Below are 8,169 nucleotides of genomic sequence, written 5' to 3'. Positions count from 1 at the left end.
CTACTCAACTGCTCCATTATGAAAGAAAACCTACCAACGGTGAATTCCTGCCTCAGAGACAGGGCTATTCTAGGGAGTTCACAAGTCACAGACATTAAACTCTTTCAGTAGAGAGAGTCACACCAGTGAGAACAACCCACAGAAAGTCATTCTACAGGAAGAGCCAGGACAGCAGGCTTCACTGTGATCCAGAGTAAGAGGATAGATGTCAAGAGAAAAGGTATACACTGCTGAAATTCTGAGCTAGAAATTCCACTCAGAGAAGAGATTAATCCTGAGCCCCCAGCTGTGTGCCCGGAATGTGAGTAGAGGGCATGAGAGAACAGGCACACCACCATTGCTATGTACAAATAGCCTGGGACCTGGACCATTAATTTGTTATGTATTTGTAAGACAATTGTTTGTTTCCCTAGGTCTATCCATGAAAGGTTATTTTGCCCATTAGTTAGTTAATTTAGAAGGATTCAAATAGATGTAATGATAAGAGTTGATAGCCCTGGTTTTCCATTTTAGTTCTTCTACCAGCCAACTGCGTGGCATTTTAAAAAAATCATTTTAACCTTCAGATTCTAAGCTTATACCTATTAAATGAAATAATGCCGTGGTGGATTTGTATCGTGTCAATTTAGCTAAATTAGAGCTATGTTTCCCAGAATTTCTTTCTCTGCACAGTTCTAGGTTAGCTTGGCCATAAGAGACATTCTGTGCACAATTTACAAGGCAGAAGTGAAGCAGAAGCCATATTCATCTCAGGCTCAGATTTGGTGCAAGGCACCAGGCGCTGTTGTAGCTCATGCACTTTGTGACAGCTGATCTGATGACTCACCTTGATGGTACAGTGTGGCAGCCAGGCCTGTAGCCACTCTAGCTCCTGCTGAATCTTCCTTCAGCCTCTCCAGCAACTGAGTCATGTGCTTGTTTAGCTTTGTGATGAAAGGTCCCAGTTTCTCCTGCAGATCATGCATCATCAAAGATGAAGGCTTAGAAGGAGCATAAGACCCATGCAAGTTCCAGTCTGTCCTTTGGTTCCAGCTTATCCTTAAGGGTTTCAGACTGTCTTTGTTCTCCTCCACTTCATGTCTTGCTTTTCTTCTTATATTAGCTGTCTGTTGCTGGACAACAAAAGACCCCAGATAAGAAGTTTGAGACAACAAAATTTATAATTTCACATGGTTTCTTAGGGCCAGAAATCTGAGAGAGGCCTAGTGGGTGATTATGGCTCAAGGTCTCTCATGAGGTCTTGGTCAAATTCTTGGACAGGGCTGCAGACTTACTTGGGCCCGGAGAACCCACTTCCAAGCTCCCCCAGTGTTTGCTAGCTGGCTTGTGTTCCTCGCTGGCTGTTGGCCACAGATTTCGGTTCCTTGTCACGTGGGTCTCTCCACAGCATTACTACAATGAGTCAGGTGGCTTCTTCCAGAATGAGTGATCTGAGACAGAGAGAGAGAGAGAGAGCAAAAGAGAGTGACCAAAACAGAAGTCACAATTTATCTTATAACCCAATCTCAGAAGTGACATGCCATCACTTCTGCTGTATCTGTCAGTCACTCAGACTGCTACTGGCACCATATGAGAGGGGACTACACAAGGGTGTAAATACCAGGAAGCAGGAATCACTGGGGCCGTCATAGAGGCTGACAGCCACAGTTCCCTAACCCTTGCCCTACTCACTTCAGGACCCAGCACCAGATGCAAACAAAGCAAAACAAAACAAAAACAAACAAAAAACAGTCACACATACACTGTTTAACCAGATCCTACAACTGCAAAAGGCTAAATCCCCATAAAAATTCCTTATTCTGTATGGCTCCTAGTGGTCCTGCCTCTCTGACTTAATACAAGTATCAAGTATGTCTGACTTAATACAAGTATCTCTAACTGATACAAGTATCTACTTCACAAGATTCTTGTGAAAATGAATTAATAGGCTGGGCACAGTGGCTCACGCCTGTAATCCTAGCACTTTGAGAGGCCAAGGCAGCAGATCACTTGAGGTCAGGAGTTTGAGACTAGCCTGGCCAACATGGTGAAACCCTATGTTTACCAAAAATAAAAATAAAAAATTATCTGGGCGTGGTGGTGGGCACCTGTAATCCCAGCTACTCAGGAGGCTGAGGCAGGACAATTGCTTGAACCCAGGAGATGGAGGTTGCAGTGAGCTGAGAGACTGTGCCACTGCATCCTAGCCTGGGCAACAGAGCGAGACTCTGTCTCAAAAAAAAAAAAAACAGAAAAAAAAGAAAAAGAAAAAAAGAAAGAACATGTGTTAATAATGTATATTCTTATATTCCAGAAATATAAATTGTTACTATTATTAGACTCTAGCCACCACATGTAACCATATCTGTGGAAAAATACATCAAAGTCTCCAACTTGGGATGCTAGGAGAACATGTCCTCCCCTTCCTATTAAAGGATCTATTTCCCAAAGTCTTTGGCTGAGAGTGGAGGAAACTTAGGGCCAGAACTTTATGTGATATGAGTTTTGGGGTCCATGGCTTCTTTCAATAGAATCCACAGAAATACTTCCTTGGCCAGGCTGATTCCCAGGCACCTGCTTGATTTTCTTTTATTTTCACCAGTTGAAAAACAGGACTTGAGAACCCTAGAAGCTCAGAGTCTGGAGAGGTCTGTGACCATCTAGTTCCACTCTGGTTTTCCTGTTCATGAGTCTCAGGCTAGCCAGGGGGCAGACCGTCTCTGATGATAGTGCTCAATAGAGAAAACAGTATGGCACTTCCTCAAAAAATTAAACGTAAGACTACCATGTTATCCAGCCACTACTGGGTATTTATCCAAGAGAACTGAAAGCAGGATCTCGAAGTGATATTAGCACTCCCGTGTTCATTGCAGCACTATTATTACACTTAAAAATTTGTAACCATTCCTTTGTTTAAAAAAATCTATTAAATAATATAGGATATGAATGAGTCTACCTCATTCACCCAAAAATAACATTGTAATAATAAAATTTAATATTTTCTGAGTACTTACTAAGTCCTACTCCCTATGCTAAATGCTTTACATATAGTATCTTAACTACCCTTTATAACAATCCAATTAAATAGTAACTGTTCTTGACTTTATTTTACAGCTAAGGAATCCAAGACTTGCCCAAAGTCACTTAGCTAAAATGCTAGGGCCTGGGTCAAGCCTGGCTGTTGGCTCCCTCAGAGCTCTGTTCTAACCATGTACATTCCTGCCTCATAGTGGAATGCCTGAGGAATGTGAAATAAGCAACTCCCACCCAGGCCAGGAGAAGAACCTGCCTTCTATTGACCAATGCACAATCCAATCCCAGGGACAAGTCCTTCCCAATAACCACACTCAACCAGTCCACTGTGGTTCACTTCTCTACCTGAGGACCATGCCTTAACTACCTCAGTGTCTAAAAGGCTGTGACCCAGAACCTCACCCATTAACCTATATAAACATGCCATTGTTTTTACTAGGTGAGGGTTTCTCTCTCTGTCTCTCTCTCTCTCACACACACACACACACACACTCACACACACCCCTGCAGTGTTTTTTCTGACCTTTTTGTCATCATAATTACTGATTTCAATTCTTAATACAACTTGGTATCCTCCAACAATCTCTGAGAAGTTGCTGTTGTTTTGTTGTTTTATTTTATAACCCCTCCTCAAAAATCTTTATTTTAGACTTTGAACCTCATACTACTTTCTTTTTAAAAACATTCTTGATTAATTTATTAAAATTATCATTTGCAATACATTTTCAAAGCATTTCCTTTTCAACAGGAAACTTTACTAAGCAAATATTGAATAAAAGACATTATTATATGAAGAATAAATTGATGTATGTATCCAGATCTCTGCCGTGTATAGTCATTAATATCTGGAAAATCTTAAATAAATTGACAATTCTCTCTCCATCTGGGATCAATTAAAACCCAGTGACATCTTCAACTTCCTAGTTGACAAAAATCACCCCATCCTAAGAGGAAAACCTTCCCCACTCTCTTCCCCACAAGATTGCTGACTGCCATTGTTATTCTGCCTCTCCAAAATTTCCACTTTCGTTGTATGGCAATACATTATTAATAGACAGGATCTGATGAACTTTAAGTTAATGGGATCGAAAGCTTAAAGAAGGCCTTACTTGGGTCTTAAACTTAGAAGACCAAGACTCCACTGTTTATAGTCTGTGGATAGAATCTGTTTTCTGCAGTTTCCTCATCATCAACACTGGGACTTATCCAATTAGATTTATATCGATGTAACCCATGGTACATTTTGAATCTTTTGTTTTCTTTTTCTGCAGACTGGGTCCACAGGTGAGCTTTTATAGGAATAGGAGCCATCTCTTCAGGAATTAGATGAATCTCTTTCATTCATGATCCCAGGAGCAAAGGTGGGACTAGGTGCCAAAACAGGAGTTGGTAGAGTTGATCTGGAAAGACACGACAGCATTATAAAAAGCAGATTATTGTGAAGCGAATCAAACTTGAGCTTCAGGGCCTGTCACTTGCTTTGGCTGCTTTCAAGTTTCTGAGAGGGACCCTAGCAATTTTTATTTGTCCACTTGTACCATTTTTCTTAAAGATTAACCCCCTCTCCAATGTTATAAGATTTAGCCCCCCAAATCTGTATGCATTCTTAGGTATTGCACTCCACACTAAAAAGAAAAAGAAGCCCCTTGCAAGGGGAGGTAGTTCCCTTGCATAATCAGAATTGGACTCAGAATATGTGATCAGAGCCCTGGATGAATGAGGTGGGAGGGAGGGCAGGGGATGCCATCCTGAGAAATCAACAGCCTGGCATGGGAGGTCCCCCATATGGATGATAGCCATGACAGAGGACATACTCATAAAGGAGCACCTTATTAAGGCCCTTCATGGAGGACAGCCCCAAGGTGACCTGAGGCAGGGAAAAAAGAGCAGGAGAGCAGGGGCTCTGGCAGTCAGGAGAGAGCCCTGTGGGCCCAGTGGTCATCTCTTAACTCAAAGTCATCTTGTTTTGTGGAGTTTCAAAATTTCCAGTAGGTGCCCAGATGGAGGAGGCTGCATGGCAGGTGCTCTGCCCCCCAATTTCCACCTGAAAAGCATAGCTCATATCTGTCCTGTATACTGGCGTTCTGAATAAAATTTACGTATGGGAAGAAAAGAATTTCATTTCTTTAAAACTCCAAATAAAGCAATGATGTCAGGGTAATACTTCTGAGAGACTGGGAAACACAGAGGCATATTGTAGAACTCAGGTCTGTTGATGCAATTTCCTATTCATCAAATCTTTCTCTAACATTAAAAGTCCTTATAAGAAAATACTTGATTGTTCTGTAGAGTGTATTTTTCCGGATTTTTGGCTCTAGCTAGTGTAAAAACCTACAGAATATAACTAGGGAACTCTTTCACAAATAGATTATACACAATTGGTAAAAATTTGTGGCAATAAGGAAGAAGATGATATTAAGAGCCTCCAAAATCAAGATCGTGGGCACATTTTCTATATGTATCCTCCCTTTTCTTCTCCCCAGCATACCTGAAGAAGAATTTGAACCACTTGTTTTCCATTTTCCTTCTTGCCTGTAATCTCCACAGATTTGCAACACTGACAATTGACAATTCTACAGCAATTACTGCAAGGTTATCCTACTGTAATAATATTTCTTTTAAATGACTGTCAATAAGTTATTATTTGAGTCTCTATCAAAGGGACTGGGATTTTTTTTTTCCAACCTGTTTCTAGCCATGCTTCATTTTCTTTGCCTTCTAGTCTCTGGAAACAATTCCTAAGAAATAAACAATAGAACACACTGAGAAGTAATGAGGAAAATATGTTAAGAAAAATGTGAATGCATCTTAGAAGTCGAGTCTATAATTAAATATAGCCCGCTGGTTAAGGTTTAGTTGTTTCAGCAGTTTGGAAAGACATTTGCTAGTAACACAGATGTGCCAAAAGGTTTCTCAAGTAAATACTGACTTCAGTCGATAAAGCCTGACATTTCCTCCAGCTTTTCTGACACTAGTAAGACACTAGCTTCATAGTACATGCGTGAAGATGGAAGGGTAAATAAGCTAGCAGATGGCTAATGACAGTGCAGGATAAAAGCAGGGAATAGTCCACAGAGGATAGTACTTTCCCCAAGGCAGTGGTTCTCAAACCTGGGGTGGCATTTGGAAAGTACAGATTCCTGGCCAGGTTCTGACTCAGAAAATTTGGTAGATTGCCCAGAAATCTGTATACCTTTAAAGTCCCCAGGTACTTTTTATATACAAGCAGATTTGGTGAATCACAGCCCAAAAACTCCTACTACAATTACAACTGTTGGCTCAACACTTACGTCAGTAGAGCTCATGGGGGCCAAGATGGAATAAGACGTGAAGGGCGCATTAACCTTGTGTTCTGCAAAGGAGGTCCTTCAAGGATAGGGTGGAAGCACAAGGCCACTGTGTCCATTTCTTGCATAAATAGTGGAATGTATCCTGCAGGCTGCCAATTTGGCACCCATTTGGAGCATTAAATTCACTTAGCAAGTCAGAAAGGGAGGCTTTTAAAACAACACCATTTTAGTTAGGGTAAATTTCAACTGACGGTGCCCATGTCTCTTTATTGTAAACAGCTGTGGTTGCTCAAACACTAACCACAGCACGTAACTACACCTTGTATTTTCAATATCAAGGATCTAAAAGTTCTTTTGAAAATCAGTCAATTGACCATCCTTAGGAAAAGCCAACTATAGTCAGAGTAACAGATAAACCAGATATACCGCTGTAGTTGCTCAAATACTAACCAGAGCACATAACTACACCTTGTATTTTCAATATCAAGGATCTAAAAGTTCTTTTGAAAATCAATCAATCAACCATCCTTAGGAAATGTCAGCTATAGTCAGAGTCACAGATAAACCACTGGAGTTAATCAGACGTGGGTTTGAACACAGGTTCAACCTCTCGTTGGCCATGACCATGGACGCAGCCCCTTAGTCCCTGTGCTCCAGTGCTCTGCTCTGTGAAGTGGTGGTAACAATAGTACTTACCATACAGGGTTATCATGAATTATAGTAGCATATGGCAAAAGATAAAATTACAACAAATTTAGTTGAAAGATCTCAACTGGCTTTATTTGCAATTCTAGCATCAGGTGACACTTCATTCCATAAAATAGAAAGTGTTCCAATGAGCTGAACAAAGAGGTTGGCTTACAGACACAGAAGGACTGAAGAAAGCAGAAACAAAGAACTAAAAGTGGATCGGTCATTTCAAAGTGACTTTCCATGTAAGGTGGGCACAGAGCGACAGGACAACAAAAAGATGATGACTGGCTGGTTAACATTAGGTTACTTCAGGTTAAAACAGAAAGAACTTCCTTATGCTGACTGAAGGTGGAAACTGGCCTGTTTGAGAAACTGGCTGTTATCTCTTTCCTGATTTCTCCCAAGGTCAGATAACAACTTAGTTTAGGTTTGATGACATGAAACTTTAGCATGAGTGACTCCATTTTCACTTTTAGTCTGGTTCATGTTAAGGGCTAGTGCAGGAGCTTAGTCCAAAACAATGGCCTTCTATACTTTTTATTTAACACATAATACAAGTAGAGCTCTTAGGTCACTGCCTGGCACATAGTAAGCAATCAAAAGTGACAGCTATTAGAATAAAATAATAATGATCATTATTATATTTGACACATAGCCACATGATAATGATAACTATGGTGGGGCCAATGGAGATTGTTCTTACAACCCACCAAATCCACCTCTGAGGATGTTTTTGTTTGTCTGAAAAAAAATTTATTTCACCCTTATTTATTTTTAATTTTGGGGGGTATATACTAGGTGTTTACATTTATGGGGTACATGAGATTTTTGATACAGGCATGCAATGTGTAATTATCACATCATGGAGAAAGGGGTATTCATCTCCTCAAGCATTTATCCTTTGTGCTACAAACAATCCAGGTATACTCTTTTAGTCACTTTTAAATGTACAATTAAATTAGTATTGACTATAATCACCCTGTTGTGCCATCAAATACTAGGTCTTATTCATTCTTTCTATTTTTTGGTACCCATTGACCTTTCCCACCCCCCAACACCCCCACTATGCTTCACAGCTTCTGGTAACCATCCTTCTACTTTCTAGATCCATGAGTCCAATTGTTGTGATTTTTAGATGCCACAAATAAGTGAGAACATGTGAGGTTTGTCTTTC

At 40.4% G+C, this 8,169-nt stretch overlaps 1 long non-coding RNA gene across 1 annotated transcript; it reads right to left on the bottom strand.

Moving 5' to 3' along the window:
* Positions 1-826: 826 nt before the first annotated feature.
* On the bottom strand, positions 827-4,412 carry LOC129531917 (uncharacterized). The gene is made up of 3 exons (XR_008677385.2): positions 4,122-4,412; positions 1,275-1,430; positions 827-1,112 (listed from the first exon to the last, which is right to left on the bottom strand). It is a non-coding gene; the product is annotated as an uncharacterized lncRNA (long non-coding RNA).
* Between the last annotated feature and the right edge of the window lie 3,757 nt (positions 4,413-8,169).

This window comes from Gorilla gorilla, chromosome 1 (genome assembly GCF_029281585.2).
Source record: "Gorilla gorilla gorilla isolate KB3781 chromosome 1, NHGRI_mGorGor1-v2.1_pri, whole genome shotgun sequence".
Classification (NCBI taxonomy): Eukaryota; Metazoa; Chordata; class Mammalia; order Primates; family Hominidae; genus Gorilla; species Gorilla gorilla.
The sequence above is the reverse complement of the archived record's forward strand: the minus strand, read 5'-3'. Positions and strand labels throughout refer to the sequence as shown.